Genomic DNA, 18,430 nt, shown 5'->3' with positions numbered 1-18,430 from the left:
CTGACAGTTTGACAGCCTGTGGTATACTTCGGCAGCCATGAAGTTTAAGGATCCCTAGTGCCTATGAGAGCTGAAAACGGTTGTCCTTGCATGACTACCAGGCATGCAGCAAGACGATGGTGGATGTTTCCGCAGGGATTGAGTGCTTGAACCACGTGGACCACTTCCTCATCATCATCGTCCATTTAGCTGTCTGTCAACACTGTAGGGTGAGTGATGATGGCCTTGACTGATTTCTTAGAGGTCTTTACTGATGGCTTTGGCGTGGAGAGGCACACACTGGAGAAGTGGCATAGCTTGCCGTAAGCACTGCATGTTTTCCCACATACAGGGCAGTCACTTGTGTGTCTGCCTAGCCAGTTCCAGTTTTTTTGCTGTGGGTGTTCTGGTTATTGTCTTTGCGGATGGCATTTAAAGACTTTGACAGGGGATGGTTGTCATGTGGGCAGCTCGGGCTTTGGACAATTCTTTGAATCATCCAAGGGTTAAGATATCTGTCATGGCCATGTCTGGTTCTTGGAGAATGAGTTCAGGGAGTTTGGACGATGCACACTCTTGTACGAGTTGTGCTCTTATTTCATCCTCTTCATTCAGAAGCATACAGGTGCTGGCTAGTTCTTTCAGGCAGCTATAGAAAACATAAACTGATTCATCTGACTTTTTGCGTGCCTCCAGTAGCAAAAAGCACTCATAAAAGTTGGCCTCATTTAAGAGGCTCATGGCGCGGGGCGGCACAGCAAATGCCTTTCTGCGCCACTCTGCGCCACCCAGAAATGGCAGAAATACAGCATATCTACAAGATTCAGTGCATTTCTGTCCTCTCCCACTGCGCTGGCACACAAATTGCTGCCTAGTCCCAACGCAGGCACCCTTGCACCATGGGACACTTTCCTGCACAAAAACAATCACAAGAGGCATTTCCTCTTTCTACGTGTGCTGCAGCACGCAGCACACATAGAAAGAGGGAAAATGGTGAGAAATAAATATATTTCTCCCCCTTACATAATTCTTATGCAACCCCTGAGGTGGCATAGGAATCTCATGCAATCCCAGACTTGTAAATCTGGAAATGCGTCAGATTCCTTTGGGTTCCATGGGTGTTGCATGGTAACACCCCGAGCAGAGCCACAAAATCCCCCTTTCGTGCAGGGTCCTGTGTGAAAGGGGTCCATATTTACAAGCCCATGAAAAGCCATTCAAGGTGGCTTTGCGTGGCCTTGTAAATATGGGCTGGCACACCAGAGCGTAAAAAAAGTTATGCTCTGGTGATGCAGTGTGCTGCTAGGGCCTTCCCCAAATGTGAAGTTGTGGCATTTTTAGTGCTGTGTATGTGTGCGGTGTTCCCGCTTCGATGACCATCTTAGAGGTTATGGATATCTGCCTCTCCTAAATGTAGAAGCAGTGGGCGTTTTCTTTCAGCAGCAATGTCAATGGCATCAAAATAGGCCCATGGGCGCTCAACCCATGCTTTGCACTGAGCAACTTGTGTGGGTGGGGCCCCCAATGACTGTGAAAGGTTCAAAGGCTAGGATAGAAAACATAAAAAGGCCCCTCTCACCGTTTTAAGTCGACCCTCTCCAAAAACCTAGACAGGAACTACATATCCCAAAATCTGTCAGACAGATAGTAGAAAACCAGGACTGTCCTGGCAAATCCAGGACACCTGGTCACTCTCCAATAGGTCTGCAGAAGGAAAAACCAAGCCAATGCTTGTTAAGGCCAGCTGCTAGATTCTGGTGGTGTCCCTTGAGTCCTTTGCGGTGGCCTCGCATGGAAACTGCAGTCTACTTAATGAAGTACAGCCTATGGTAAAATGTTGAGCTGGGATATCCACAAGTGAGTGTGGATGGGGTGATCCAGAAGGGTCATATAAGCTCACTTTCTTTACAGCATTTCCTCATCTAAAACTAGCGAAAATACCAGGAGCTCTAGTTCTAGAAAACAGATGCGGCTCTGGAAAGGTGGGGGTTTGAATGCAAATGGATGTGATTAAGACAGAGAGGGGAATAAGAAGCAGAGAGCAGTGCTGGCAGTAAACATGTGCCGCCTGTGAGGCAGCACAGGACCTTCCACCTCCAGGCCCCCCAGGGCCCTGCATTTTAATTGGGTTGATATTGTATTCAGGTTGCTGATGCAAGAGGCACTGACTGTGTCCCTCTTTCTCAGAGCTGATGGCAGAAGTGGGGGCACTAGGAGGCAGCTGCTTAACTCTTGCTTAGACTTACATTGTAAAAGGTAAAGGAAGTGACATTACACGCCCCTTAACATGTGATGACATCACAGGTTCCCACATGTAGCTTCTCAGCAGCCACCTATTTCCTGCTAAACAGCTAGGGTAATGGCCATAAGTGGTAACTAACAGTCGCAGCCCGTCCTTTAGGGTGGAGGGCCCTCGCCCCCCCACCTTTTGCCCCTTATGAAGAGTGCCTGTCAGGCTGAGCAATGGTCAGCCTGACAGACACTCTTCATGTTCAGATCAGACAGCCAGGAGCGAGACATGTGTGATTTGCACAGACTCCTGGATGTCAGAGCTGAACTTTGCTGGGATGAAGAGGTCACAGCTCCTATAGGCATTACCTCCTCAGCTCAGCAAAGGTGCCTCAAGGCCCTTCCCCTCAGTGATGAGGGGAAGCGTCACCCATTGACTTCGACCTGGGCGCTTCAGGTTTAAGCTCTGAAGTGCCCCGGGTGAGTGTCAATCAGTGACACCTCGTCACAGATTCGGGAGGGGTCAGCAGTCTCACTGACCCCATCCCACTCTGTGACAAAGTTGGGACTGCTGCCTTCCCTCATTGGCTGACCTAAGGTCAGCCAGTGAGGGAAGGCAGCAGTCCCAACCCTCCTGGGACCTCCGAGGCTGAAGGTAAGTGTGTGTGGGTGGGTGAAGGTAAGTGTGTGTGTGTGTTTTATAAAGGAATGTTTGGTGCGTGCATGTATGTTTGAATGTTGATGAGTGTTGTGAGTGGATGTGGGTGTGTGAATGAATGCGTGTGAGTGTGCTGCCCGCCCCCTCCCCTCTAAAATTACCAGCCGCCACTGGTAACTAAACAAAACAAACATGGCTCTTAGGGTCTGGTTTGCTTTCTGATCCCGATGTGGCATTCATGACTCCAAAGACCAGGAGCAGGAGGTGCAGTACCAGGGATACCTAAGGACAAGCCATGGAAGGATATGCTATCTGTGGTTACCCTTAATCGACGCCCATGTCCAGGTGTGCCTTCAAACTCCCTAGACCTCACTCATTTCGTCTATGAGGACAGTATCGAGGGCACTTGATGGTCTTTGGAGATGCGCCATCTCCCTCTTCCATTTACCTTTTGATTGATGAATTCACTCTTTGAGAGATCAATATTTCTCCTCAGCTTCCTATGAGGCAGTTTTGCAACATATGTTAAAGGTGTTAATACTTACAATATAGTGGGAGAGACACTGTTTTGTCTTTTGTTTTGAGTAAAACAGGAGCAGGATGAATCATGGTATTCATTATTTATTATTAATAACATGTATTAATATAAAACTTTTTACCCAAATTGCTTTACATAGAGCTCTTACATCAAAGTATATCTGTGAATGAGCAAATAGAAATAAAAGTATTTCAGAATACAGGCCATTATTTTCTTGGGACCTCTGTGGAGGGATAAAGTCTAGATAAAACCGGAGAGCGTTGCCACTGCACTTATTCACAAATCTCTTTCTGTGGAAATTGAACTGAAAGTGCATAGTCAGAATGTTTAAGTCAGAATGTTTAATTTTTCTTTGTTCGTATATTGCTCTCTCTCTTTTGAGGGATGCACTCACTCTGTGGATAAATATATGTGTATTATTCTGCATAGTCATGCCCTGGGGTTTCTTTGGAGGGATCAGCCTAAAAAATTAGAGTGCATGATTATGTCTGCTCATTCTGCAACACCACAAATCTGTCCCAGATCATGCTGCAGCATGAAGACAGCTACATTACCAATAGACAATGCCCACCTCACCACATTTAACAGTGACCCTATTAATGAGACTCTCAGTCTCCTTTGACATTGTCAACCATCCCTCATTCATCCACACCCTGAAGTCCTGAATGGGACTAATTCGAAATGTCCTTCAGTGGTTCTCCTCCTGTGTAGCTCAGCAACACCAGTTCATTGAAACGTGCCCCTACAGGTCCCAGAAGATCTCTACTACCCGTGGAGGCCCCCAGGGTTGCAGCTTGCCTCTCCTCTTCTTCAAACGTTATATGGATCCCCTTAGGACTCTAGTCACTAATTACAGCATCAGAATTCACCAACACACTGATGATACATACATTTAATTGAAAGTTTCTTCAGCGCAATACATCCAACACCTCAAACACTGCCTGGACCTTATCCAGACCACAAACACAGCCTGGATCTTATCCAGGCCTGAATGTCCTAAAGCTACCCCCAACAAGGCATGATTCCTACTGTTTGCCAAGAAAAACAAGCAACAAGTAGCCCAAATCTAGCCTAATGCCATGAACTTGGACAGATTCTAAGTCTAAATTTCACCCAATGTCAAGTCGCCTAGATTCACCCTGGACACCAAACTCATCCTCAAGGAAGCATGTGAAGAAAACCAAGCTGGGCTGATACCAATTATCGCTTTGCGTGGCTTTTCATGTCCTTGTAGAGATGTAGATGCCTTACTCTGCATCAAAGAGGTGCCCATGGGCATTGAGGTGGGTGTTCCCACGCAGCGACCATGGATTTTGATGCATTCCCAGGTTTACCGGGATTTGTAAATCTGGGAATGCGTCAAAAGCCTACACCTCCTCAGGGGAAGCATAATAAGGAGAAATATATTTATTTCCCTTGTTGTTTTCTCCTTCAATGTGTGCTGCATTCTGCAGCGCACATATGAGGAAAATGCCTCTATTGCACCATGGTGCAAGGGTGCCTGCTTTGGCAAAAGGCAACTGTTAGACTTTTCATCCTTGGCGTGGTCTCCCTTAACTTTTTGCCTCTGTTCCCCAGGTTGTTGATGTGTGCTGGACTCTGATTTTGCTGTTTGTGTTACTCTGGGCACTTTACCACTGCTAACCAGTGCTAAAGTGCAAGTGCTCCTGTTTAAATTGTATGTAAGTGGTTCATCCATGATTGGCATATTTGAATTACTAGTAAGTCCCTAGTAATGTGCACTAGAGGTGCCAGGGCCTGTAAATCAAATGCTACTAGTGGGCCTGCAGCACTGGTTGTGCCACCCACATAAGTAGCTCTGTAATCATGTCTCAGACCTGCCACTGCAGTGTCTGCATGTGTATTCTTACACTGTAAATTCGACTTGGCAAGTGTACCCACTTGCCAGGCCTAAACCTTCCCTTTCCTTACATGTAAGGCACCCCTAAGATATGCCCTAGGTAGCCCCAAGGGCAGGGTGCAGTGTATGGATAAGGTAGGACATATAGTAATGTGGTTTATATGTCCTGACAGTGAAATACTGCCAATTTCGTTTTCACTGTTGCAAGGTCTGTCTCTCTCATAGGATAATATGGGGGCTACCTTTAAATATGATTAAAGTGTAGATTCCCCTAGAGAAGAGATGGACAGGTGGAGTTTGGGATCCCTGAACTCACAATTTAAAACTGCATCTTTTAGTAAAGTTGATTTTGAGATTGTGAGTTTGGAAATGCCACTTTTAGAAAGTGAGCATTTTCTTGCTTAAACCATTCTGTGACTCTGCCTTGTTTGTGGATTCCCTGTCTGGGTCAGTTGACAGTTGGGTTGTTTTTCACCTCACACCAGACAGTGACACAAAGGGAGCTGGGGTGTGATCTGCATTTCCTGATTAGCCATCTCTGCTAGGAGGGAGGGGTGGAGTGGTCACTCTCATCTGAAAGGACTGTGCCTGCCTCTGACAATGCTGTCTCCAGCCCCCTGGTGTGTGTCTGAGGCCTTGCCTGGGCAAGGCAGGATTTCACAAGAAGGTGTGAGTCCCCTTTGAAGGAAGGTGACTTCAAAGACTAAAATGGGTATAAGAAGGGCATCCAAACTTACAAACTTTAGAAACACTTCTGGAATCAAGGGGAACCTCTGCCTGGAGAAGAGCTGATCGCTGAGGAACAAGTGCTGCCCTGCCTGTGACTGTGCTTTGTGGAGCTTTCCTGCAGTGCTGCTTCTGCCAGAGTAAGAGGGCAAAGACTGGACTTTGTGTGCCTTCCATCTTGAAGAAGAAACCTCCAAGGGCTTGATGTAGAGCTTGCCTCCTGTTGTTGAAGTCTCAGGGATAGCAAAGACTTCTTCCTGCCAGCACCTGGAGTCTCTGGAGAGACCCCTACTCTGCTCTGTGGTGCCCTTCCAGTTCCTGGGACCCTGAAAGGAGAGGCTGGCAGCCCAAGGACAAAAATACACGCACCGCGCGCCGTGCGGAGAAAAGATCGACGCGAATCCGATCGCGGCTGAGAAAACGACGCGACGCCGGCTCCGCAGCTGAGAAACGACGCCGCAGGAAACGCGACCGGAGAATCGACGCCCGGAGCAGGAGAAACGACGCGCAGCATCGCTGACGAAGGCTGAGAGATCGCAACCTGCGCCGCGGGACTTTCGGACCGTCGCGTGGCTGGCTGTTTCGACGCGCATCGCCGTGCCGAGTTGTTTTCGACGCATATAACCGTGCAGGGTTATTTTCGACGCGCACAGCCCGTGCGGGGTTATTTTTGACGCAAACCAGGTACATTTACACGCTAGCAGCGCTAGTGTGTTGTTACAACTACCTAAAGACTCTTTTTATTTTAAACCTTTAAAAAATCATAACTTGACTTGTGTATGTTGGATTTTTGTCGTTTTGGTCTTGTTTTGTCTAGATAAATATTTCCTATTTTTCTAAACTGGTGTTGTGTCATTTTGTAGTGTTTTCATTAAGTTACTGTGTGTGGGTACAAATACTTTACGCCCAGCACTCTGAGGTTAAGCCTACTGCTCTGCCAAGCTACCAAGGGGGTAAGCAGGGGTTAGCTGAGGGTGATTCTCTTTTATCCTAACTAGAGTGAGGGTCCTTGCTTGAACAGGGGGTAACCTGACTGTCAACCAAAGACCCCATTTCTAACATTGGTGACCAGCGGTCGGGATTTGGACTTGTATTTGTACTTGACATACAGTAATTAAGTGTACACTACTGTTTTGATCTCAGACCACTACGTGACCACATACTACTAGTCTGGTGATTTTTGTTTTTTACTTGGACTGGTTTTCTCTGCATTTAGTTTCTTTTTTTCGCTGATCCCGGGATTGACTTTGCTGAAACTTCATTTGAGAACTTGCTTTTCTGTTTTTGGAACTGTGCATATTTTTTTTAACCTCTCATCATGTCTCAGTCTGGAGATGCCCTAGCTGAAGCTGCTTTTGACTTGGAGAAATTGGAGAGCTACAAGGTGGCTCAGTTGAAGCAGTTCTGTAGTAATGTTGGCTGTCCCATTAAGAGCTCATCCAAGAAGGATGAGCTGCAAAAGGCGCTGAGGGCCTGGGTGACAGCCAAAGCAGCTGAGGGGCACACAGAGGAGGAGCCAGAGGGGGAAGAGGAGTTGCAAGTCACTCACACTGATGTAGTGGGTGGGCCTGCTATGTCTCAGTGGAGAATCTCTAGGGCAAGTAGCAGTGTATCCTCCAAGGGTCTGACACCTGAAGAGTTACAGGACAGACAGGCAGAAAGGGAGTACCAATTGGAGCAGAGAAGGCTAGCCCTTGAGGAGAAGAAGATAACAATGGCTCATGAGCTTAGCTTGAAAGAGATAGATCATAGGAGCCAGTCCAGTAGGGATGGTGGCAGCAATTCTACAGTGCAGCCTGAGAGAAGGGTACACATCCCAAAAGACCTTGTGAGGGATTATAAGAGGGAGGATGATATCTACTTGTGGTTCAAGGGTTATGAGTCAGCTCTCCACATGAACCTGGTCCCTGAAGCTCATTGGGGGGCAGCCCTGTGGAAGCATTTTGAGGCAGAGGGGAGGGACACACTGACGGCCTTAGGGGATGCTCAGAGTCTCACCTACCCTGCCATGAAGGAGGCCTTACTTACCAGGTATGGTCTCACCCCTGAGCAGTACAAGGAGAAGTTTAGATCCTACAAGAGAAAGGAATCCCAAACATGGTTGGAATGTGTTGATTCTTGTTGCAGGTCACTGGATGGTTGGGTGAAGGGCAGTAAGGTAAACACGTATGAGGGGCTTTACAATTTAATTGCTTGGGAGCACTTGTACAGTTTATGTTTTCCAGAGCTGCGCCAGCACCTCATTGACAGCAAGCTGACTGACCCCAGGAAGCTTGCACAGGAAGCGGACCGCTGGGAGAGCACCAGGGTCCAAAAGAGGTATGGGGGAGACCACGCCAAGGGTGGGCAGGGTCCCTCTCAGACGAAAGGGGGGGGTAAGGGCAAACAGGATGAGTTCTCTAAAGGGCCCCAAACTGATTCCCAGGGTAAGAATTCCCAACCCCCCAGTGAAAACAAGCCATGGTTCTCCAGAGGGAAGCCAATGGCAGGTGGTCCCCTACGTAAGTGCTATTCATGTAACCAGGTGGGTCATGTGAGGGGGGACCCCAAATGCCCCAAAAGTACACCGGCACCCACTGGTGCACCGTCCCAGGGTTTGGCCAGTGTAGCGCTTGGGGAGGAGTTGGTTTCAGGTGGGTGGGAACCAGCAGAAATGACCCTTGTCTCACTAGGGGACAGTGAGATGGTCCAGAGAAACCTAGTGCCTGATAACACTAAGAAGTACAGGCAATGGGTGACCATCAATGGACAGAGGGTGGAGGCTCTAAGGGACACTGGAGCCAGTGTGACTACAGTGAGGAGTCACCTGGTGTCTGAAGAGCAGATTGATCCCCGGGTACTTCACCAAGTAGTTGCAGTAGACAATTCTGAGCGCCTCTGCAGAGTGGCGCAGGTTCCCTTTGAATGGGGGGGGGTCTCAGGTTCCTGGAAAGTAGCTGTGAGTCCAACCATGCCTGTTGATTGTTTGCTAGGCAACGACCTGGAGGATTCCCCTTGGAAGGAGGTGGAGCACAGGTCTCACTTGGAGATGTTGGGTCTGCCTGGGTGGGTATGCGTATCCACCCGGTCTATGGCAGCCAATCAGGGTAGTCAAGAGCCCCTGGAGCCTGAAACAGTGGCCCAGGGGACCGCCAAGAAGAGGAAAGGCAGGAGGCGCGGGAAACCCGCCCCAGAAGTTCCCACGGTCCGGGAGGAGGCAGAGCCTGAGGGTGATGCCCCGGAACCTACAGGGGAACAGGTGGCTGAACTGGGGGAGGTCCCTGAGCTGTCGCAGTGGCAGCAGGAAGGGGGACCCACCAGGGAAGTATTCTGCACAGCGCAGAAGGAATGCCCTACTCTTGAGGGACTGCGGCAGCAGGCTGCAGCCCAGGCGGCTGGCGGGGCGCCAGGTACTCACCTGATTTATTGGGAGGATGGCCTCCTGTATAGTGAGCCTAAGGTTCCTGAGCCGGGGTCAGCTCGTATGCTGGTGGTACCCCAGGGCTTCAGGACCTTCCTACTGGGGTTGGCTCATGATGTGCCTTTGGCAGGACATCTAGGGCAGGACAAGACCTATAAGAGGCTTGTCTCCCACTTTTACTGGCCCTTGATGAACAAGCAGTCAGCTGCTTATTGTAGATCTTGTCAGACTTGTCAGGCAAGTGGCAAGAGTGGGGGGAAATGCAAAGCTCCCCTCCAACCTTTACCGGTAGTCAGTACTCCCTTTGAAAGGGTAGGAATTGACATTGTGGGGCCTCTGGATCCCAAGACAGCCATGGGCAACAGGTTCATCCTGGTCTTGGTGGACCATGCCACACGGTACCCAGAAGCTATTCCTCTAAGGACGGTCACCGCCCCCGTGGTGGGACGTGCCTTGATGGGGGTTTTTACCCGCATGGGGTTCCCCAAGGAGGTAGTATCTGATAGGGGTACAAACTTCATATCCACTTATATGAAGTCTCTGTGGAAGGTGTGTGGGGTAACCTACAAGTTCACCACCCCTTACCACCCCCAAAGTAATGGTCTGGTTGAGAGATTCAACCGCACCTTGAAAGGCATGATTCAGGGCCTGTCGGAGCCCTTGAGGCGTAAGTGGGACGTCCTCTTGCCATGCCTTCTGTTCGCTTACAGGGAGGTGCCTCAAAAGGGACTTGGCTTTAGCCCCTTTGAGCTCATCTATGGCCACCCTGTGAGGGGACCGCTCAGTCTGGTGAAGGAGGCTTTGGAGAAAGCTCCTAGTAAACCACCCCAGGATGTATTTAGCTACATGCTGGCACTAAGAAACCAGACTGCCCGCTTCAGGAGTCTCGCTCAGGAGAACCTGGAAGCAAGCCAGGAGGACATGAAACGGTGGTACGACCAGAATGCCACTCTGGTTGAGTTTCAGCCTGGACAAAAAGTGTGGGTCATGGCACCAGTGGAGCCTAGGGCTCTCCAAGATAAGTGGACTGGGCCTTTTGAGGTGGTGGAAAGAAAGAGCGAGGTCACCTATCTGGTAGACTTGCAATCCCCCAGGAACCCCTTGAGGGTCCTACATGTCAACCGCCTCAAACCACACTTTGAGCGAACTGAGCTATCCATGCTCCTAGCGACAGATGACGGGGTGGAGGAAGAGAGTGAGCCTCTTCCTGACCTCCTGTCTGCAGGAGAGAAAGATGGGTCTGTGGAGGGAGTGATCCTCTCCCCCTCCCTGACTGAGGAACAGCAGAGGGACTGTCGCCACGTGCTGGGACAGTTCGCCTCACTGTTTTCCCTGATCCCAGGAGTCACACACCTGTGCACACATGATGTGGACACTGGGGACAGTACACCTGTTAAACATAAGGTTTACAGGGTGACTGACAGGGTGAGGGCTTGCATTAAGGAGGAAGTCTCCAAAATGTTAGCCCTAAGGGTTATTGAGCACTCCAGCAGTCCTTGGGCCAGCCCAGTGGTCTTGGTCCCAAAGGCTACTGCTCCTGGTGCCACCCCAGAACTTAGGTTCTGTGTGGACTACCGGGGTCTCAATGCGGTCAGCAAGACTGACGCACACCCCATCCCCCGAGCTGATGAGCTCATTGATCGGTTAGGAGCTGCCAAGTACCTCAGTACGTTTGATTTAACATCTGGGTACTGGCAGATTGCCTTAACTGAAGGGGCAAAGGAGAGGTCAGCATTCTCTACCCCCGATGGGCACTTCCACTTCAATGTGATGCCCTTTGGGATGAAGAATGCCCCTGCCACCTTTCAGAGGTTGGTCAACCAGGTGTTGGCAGGACTGGATGAGTTCAGTGCCGCCTACCTGGATGACATTGCTGTGTTTAGTTCCACATGGGAGGAACACCTGCAACACCTCTGGAGAGTGTTAGAGGCCCTGCAGAAGGCAGGCCTCACTATTAAGGCGAGCAAGTGCCAAATAGGGCAGGGTTCTGTTGTGTACTTAGGACACCAGGTGGGGAGTGGCCAGGTGGCACCCCTACAGCCTAAGATCGACACGATTCTGGCTTGGGAGCCTCCCAAGACCCAGACTGAAGTGAGAGCCTTTTTAGGGCTCACAGGATACTATAGGAGGTTCGTTAAGGGATATGGTACCATTGTTACCCCCTTAACTGAGTTGACTTCTAAGAAGCAACCCAAGAAAGTGATCTGGACAGAGGCTTGCCAGAACGCTTTTGATGCCCTGAAGGCTGCCATGTGCACAGCACCTGTGCTGAAGGCACCTGACTACTCCACGGAGTTTGTTGTACAGACAGACGCCTCAGAGCATGGTATTGGAGCAGTACTCTCACAGCTGAATGAAGAGGGCCTAGATCAACCCGTAGCCTTCATTAGCAGGAGGTTACTACCCAGGGAACGTAGGTGGAGTGCCATAGAACGTGAAGCGTTTGCTGTGGTCTGGGCACTGAAGAAGCTAAGACCCTACTTGTTTGGGACTCACTTCCGAGTTCAGACCGACCACAGACCCCTCAGATGGTTAATGCAGATGAGGGGTGAGAACCCAAAACTGTTGAGGTGGTCCATTTCCCTACAGGGGATGGACTTTACGGTGGAACATCGACCCGGTACAGAACACGCCAATGCTGATGGTCTGTCCAGGTTCTTCCGCCTTAGTGATGAGAACTCCCATGAGGTTGGGTAGTTGCTCCCCACTTTTAGCTGGGGGGGACACGTGTTAGACTTTTCATCCTTGGCGTGGTCTCCCTTAACTTTTTGCCTCTGTTCCCCAGGTTGTTGATGTGTGCTGGACTCTGATTTTGCTGTTTTTGTTACTCTGGGCACTTTACCACTGCTAACCAGTGCTAAAGTGCAAGTGCTCCTGTTTAAATTGTATGTAAGTGGTTCATCCATGATTGGCATATTTGAATTACTAGTAAGTCCCTAGTAATGTGCACTAGAGGTGCCAGGGCCTGTAAATCAAATGCTACTAGTGGGCCTGCAGCACTGGTTGTGCCACCCACATAAGTAGCTCTGTAATCATGTCTCAGACCTGCCACTGCAGTGTCTGCATGTGTATTCTTACACTGTAAATTCGACTTGGCAAGTGTACCCACTTGCCAGGCCTAAACCTTCCCTTTCCTTACATGTAAGGCACCCCTAAGATATGCCCTAGGTAGCCCCAAGGGCAGGGTGCAGTGTATGGATAAGGTAGGACATATAGTAATGTGGTTTATATGTCCTGACAGTGAAATACTGCCAATTTCGTTTTCACTGTTGCAAGGTCTGTCTCTCTCATAGGATAATATGGGGGCTACCTTTAAATATGATTAAAGTGTAGATTCCCCTAGAGAAGAGATGGACAGGTGGAGTTTGGGATCCCTGAACTCACAATTTAAAACTGCATCTTTTAGTAAAGTTGATTTTGAGATTGTGAGTTTGGAAATGCCACTTTTAGAAAGTGAGCATTTTCTTGCTTAAACCATTCTGTGACTCTGCCTTGTTTGTGGATTCCCTGTCTGGGTCAGTTGACAGTTGGGTTGTTTTTCACCTCACACCAGACAGTGACACAAAGGGAGCTGGGGTGTGATCTGCATTTCCTGATTAGCCATCTCTGCTAGGAGGGAGGGGTGGAGTGGTCACTCTCATCTGAAAGGACTGTGCCTGCCTCTGACAATGCTGTCTCCAGCCCCCTGGTGTGTGTCTGAGGCCTTGCCTGGGCAAGGCAGGATTTCACAAGAAGGTGTGAGTCCCCTTTGAAGGAAGGTGACTTCAAAGACTAAAATGGGTATAAGAAGGGCATCCAAACTTACAAACTTTAGAAACACTTCTGGAATCAAGGGGAACCTCTGCCTGGAGAAGAGCTGATCGCTGAGGAACAAGTGCTGCCCTGCCTGTGACTGTGCTTTGTGGAGCTTTCCTGCAGTGCTGCTTCTGCCAGAGTAAGAGGGCAAAGACTGGACTTTGTGTGCCTTCCATCTTGAAGAAGAAACCTCCAAGGGCTTGATGTAGAGCTTGCCTCCTGTTGTTGAAGTCTCAGGGATAGCAAAGACTTCTTCCTGCCAGCACCTGGAGTCTCTGGAGAGACCCCTACTCTGCTCTGTGGTGCCCTTCCAGTTCCTGGGACCCTGAAAGGAGAGGCTGGCAGCCCAAGGACAAAAATACACGCACCGCGCGCCGTGCGGAGAAAAGATCGACGCGAATGCGATCGCGGCTGAGAAAACGACGCGACACCGGCTCCGCAGCTGAGAAACGACGCCGCAGGAAACGCGACCGGAGAATCGACGCCCGGAGCAGGAGAAACGACGCGCAGCATCGCTGACGAAGGCTGAGAGATCGCAACCTGCGCCGCGGGACTTTCGGACCGTCGCGTGGCTGGCTGTTTCGACGCGCATCGCCGTGCCGAGTTGTTTTCGACGCATATAACCGTGCAGGGTTATTTTCGACGCGCACAGCCCGTGCGGGGTTATTTTTGACGCAAACCAGGTACATTTACACGCTAGCAGCGCTAGTGTGTTGTTACAACTACCTAAAGACTCTTTTTATTTTAAACCTTTAAAAAATCATAACTTGACTTGTGTATGTTGGATTTTTGTCGTTTTGGTCTTGTTTTGTCTAGATAAATATTTCCTATTTTTCTAAACTGGTGTTGTGTCATTTTGTAGTGTTTTCATTAAGTTACTGTGTGTGGGTACAAATACTTTACGCCCAGCACTCTGAGGTTAAGCCTACTGCTCTGCCAAGCTACCAAGGGGGTAAGCAGGGGTTAGCTGAGGGTGATTCTCTTTTATCCTAACTAGAGTGAGGGTCCTTGCTTGAACAGGGGGTAACCTGACTGTCAACCAAAGACCCCATTTCTAACAGCAACCAATTGTGCACCAGCACAGTGGAAAGGGGCAGGAATGTGCTGCATCTCATCAATATGGTGCATTCCTGCCCTTTTTGTTTGATGCAGGGCAGCTCACCAAAATAATTGCAAATGCCTACATAAATACATGCAAGATTTAATTGTGTTGAGAGCATGGCCAGCCTGTAAAGATGGCAGACGCAGCCTAGCATTGTTTCATGTCTCGTCCACTCCTATGCCACCATCTGGCACTCTAGTTAGCATCCAGTGCCTTTCACCACTGGAGAGAACCCCCCCGAGGACCTGGGGGACTAATCAGATGGCCATTGTTCACAGTTGGAGGGGGCATGGCCCTTGTGATTGGGAGTTGTGACTGGCAAGCTCAGGTTGGTGTTGCTGGGGCATGATGCTTGGCCCCTGTGTTCACCCATCATTGCCTGAAGACTGCCTGGTTACCTCTTATGTGGACCACCCTTATGTAACTGTCTTCACGTCTCCTGCTCTTGGGATCTTGGATTGTCAATTAATCTGCATTCTTGGGTGCTGTGGCTTGGTAAGCCATAATGGAGCCTTACATCTGCCAAGATGTCTACCATAACACACACTGCTCAGGGGTCCTCCTCTGTGGACACTGCTCTGAGCCTTGTCTCTCAGATGACCCACACCAGCTGGCCACAACAGTCCCCTCTGACAAAGTGGATCTGATCTTTGTGGTGGCTCGTGACACCTGAGCCATGATGGCGGCATAAATCGTGTAATCTCCATATACATTAACCGTGATCATTGGTAAACTAAGGAAAGGGTGGCGACTCATGAACAAGCTATACAGGGTTTCTGTCCCCACTGTGTTGCCACAGCTGTGCGCATCCTGGAACTCACTGACAAATCAGGCTCTTGGAAGGCTGCTCTGAGGTAACTGAAGGCCAATCCAGCACAATAATCTCCAAATTATTAGCATGCTGGAAGACATAGAAGGTACCAATGCTACATTATACACAGAACAGTGGCTCACATCTCAGGTTGCTTCTGAGGGCCTATCGGCTATTTGTGTGTTTGGAATGTGCACATCAGACAACCTGTCACTCATGCCCCCTCCCCATCCCAGGCCAATTATCGCTAGCTGATGAACCACTACGATTGGGATCTCATCCTTAAGAAGGCTAGAGAAAGAGGTCCCATCACTGTCGGTGCCTCACCTTTTTCCAGACTTCACCTTAGGGGTTCAGCAGTGTAAAGCTTCCTTTTTGGCTGTTAAGATAAGACTTTGAGACTTGTCTGTGAAATATGCACTTTTGTTTCCTGGTTGCCTGAAGGTAATTGTGGAAGACCAGAATCTTTGCTGATCCAAAAGATGCATTAACCTGGATAGATGAGAAATATGGCATCTCTTGTCTCTTTTCTGGCCAGAAAAGTGTGAGCACTTGCTGACGACATAGTGGGTGCTACGGATGGTCTGGATACTGATGCTGCTGCATTGTGGAGGGCCTTTCCTGGCAGGCAAGGGAGGGCCAAAGGGCCACCGTAGAGACTTCTACTGCACTATGCTCTACACGAGGGCATGATACCTGACCAACTTCTGAGGAAAACTCTGAAGGTAAGAATTTCACTGTGAACTTGACCTTCATCCCCCAGGGCACCCCACAGATGGCGGACAACATGGTCTAGACTTGTTGTTCTTGATAGTGAGTCTAGTATTCCTTTCTGTTTCAGGGCTCCACTCTGTGGCTCTTGATATTAAATGTGTCCTTGCCCTATCAGTTTACTTATAGGCTTTGATCGAGCAAGATAACTACTCTGCACATGCCTGCTCTGCCTTCTTATTGCTTGATTGTATGCCTGGATGGAGCGAGCTGACCAGTGGCTCGCTCCCTCTTCATTACAGCCTTTACTGTCCCATCAGTTGGTGTTTTCCACACTAGCTTTATGCGTTGGATGCTCTATGTTGACATTCCCCTGTTAGGAGTTGTTCGCAGTTTGACTGGATGACTGCTTTGTTACAGGCCGGTAGGTTGTTTGGATTCCTTAGGGAGGGGCTTACTCCATCGCTGATGTGGTCCTACACTGACAGTGCTCGACTCATAGCCAGCTAGGCTCACCTGGATTAAATTCATGGGCCTTACACGGTGCTGTATGCTATGGCTGCCACAGGGACATGAGGTTAATAGAAGTTCATTACATGGAAAGCAAGAAGAGTGGGCAGTGCCAGTAAGCGATATAACATCCAAGCTTAGTAGATTCGACTGGTGACCAGCATAGCCTTTCTCAAGGAAACACACTTAAATGATAGGGAGGTTAAGCCCTGCAGCATAGGTGGCAGGAACAGATTTTCAGTATTACAGATTCCTCTTTTGTGTGGGGTACCACTATTTGGATTCGTACAGCAACCCTTTTTGGTGTGCAGGATACTCACACTGACCCTGTGGATAGATTCATATTCGTTATGGGGCATTTGGATGGCCTGGTGGTGGTAGTGAGCTCTCTCTACACCCTCAATATGGATCCACAGCAAAATGTAGGGCCTGATTTATACTTTAGCACTGCATTTGCATAATTTTTTTATGAAAAAGCGGCACAAACATACAAAATATAATTGAATTTTGTAAGTTTGCGCCGCTTTTGCATAAAGAAATGACGCAAATGTGGCGCTAAAAAAGTATACATCAGGCCCCTAGTCTCTCTATTTCTACTGACCTTGAGCCCTGGCTAGACCTCAATTGGATCCTCGGTGGAGACATTAATGCAGTTTTCAATATTCCATTGGAAACCCTCCCCTTAGGGCAGTGGTCTTCAAACGTTTTAATGCCGCGCCCCCCCAGATGAAAAATAAAAATCATTGGGCCCCCCTCAGAATTTTTCACAATTATTTTAGAAAGATGGTAATGTTTAAATATGTCTAAACCTATTTCAACATTGCAGTTAAGTATTGGTACCTTTTTAAAACTGCAATAAGATGCTTCTGCTTAAAACAAAGGCATGTTATCTGTAAAATATTTATTTTGCCCTGAGTTTGCTGCCCCCCTGGGATCACTTGAGGCCCCCCTAGGGGTCCCGCCCCCCAGTTTGAAGACCTCTGCCTTAGGGATACCCTCTACAATGTGTAACTCTAGAGTGCCAGCAGACTCGCTCCATCACTGGAACCTGATCAATGCCTGGCACATCTGAGTGAAGGAGTATTCATTTTATTTCCTTGCTCATGCCCTCCATATTCATCTTGATTGCCTGGTGTGCCCTGCTTCTATGCAAATACAAGTCCTCCACTCTGAATATCCAGGTAAAACTTTATCAGACCATAACCCACTGTTTTTGAGCTTTGCTTGTGACAGAATGTCTACTCCAATATCTACCTGGCACTTATAACCATTATGTTGGAAGTTGTGTTCAAGGGATAAGCTAATGTGCAGTACTTTAAAGTTAATACAGAATTGTCCTACACAAGAGTGCTTGAATGGGAGGCTTATACACTTGTTATACCAGAAGTCACTTTATGCACCCTGATTGGCATATGTATATGGTATCTTTGCTTGTGCATGTCGTATTTTTGTCATTTTGGTCTTGTTTTATTCAGAAAATATTTGCTGAAGTCCTTTTGTAGTGTTTTCACTATGCTACTGTGTGTGTGTGTGTGTGTGTGTGTACAAATACTTTAAACATTGCCTCTGAGATAAGTCTAACTGCTCGTGCCAAGCTACCAAGCGGGTGAGCAGGGGTTATCTTAGCGGTGTGACTCCCTTTCCCTGACTGGAGTGAGTGTCCCTACTTGGACACGGTGCAAACCATTGCCAACTAGAGACCCTATTTCTAACACAGACTGGATCTGCACTCCGAGATTTTGAGAAAAGAGCATTACTGCCCTTGACCTCTCTGATCAGCTATCACAGGCTAAAAACTAACATGCCGACCTCATGAAATGGTTGAGGTGTCTCGACTCTGCCGCTTATGCGGTTAGAACCTATGTGAGGCTGATACATAGGGCAGGCTGTTGACATGTCTGATTCATCCCCACGACTAGCATGCCTCAATATACTCCATTAGGGACTCTTCTGGATCATTGGTGTACACACAAAATTATATTAACGCTGCATTTACACATTGTTATAGAGAGCTGTTCGCAGTGGGCCTCTCACTACAACCAGCGGTCCTCCAGTACTTTCTGAAGGGGCTAGTCATCCTTCACATTCCTCCTGGGGACCTTACGGCACT

The sequence above is a fragment of the Pleurodeles waltl genome, chromosome 3_1, assembly GCF_031143425.1.
Source record: "Pleurodeles waltl isolate 20211129_DDA chromosome 3_1, aPleWal1.hap1.20221129, whole genome shotgun sequence".
Taxonomy (NCBI): Eukaryota; Metazoa; Chordata; class Amphibia; order Caudata; family Salamandridae; genus Pleurodeles; species Pleurodeles waltl.
The sequence above is the reverse complement of the archived record's forward strand: the minus strand, read 5'-3'. Positions refer to the sequence as shown.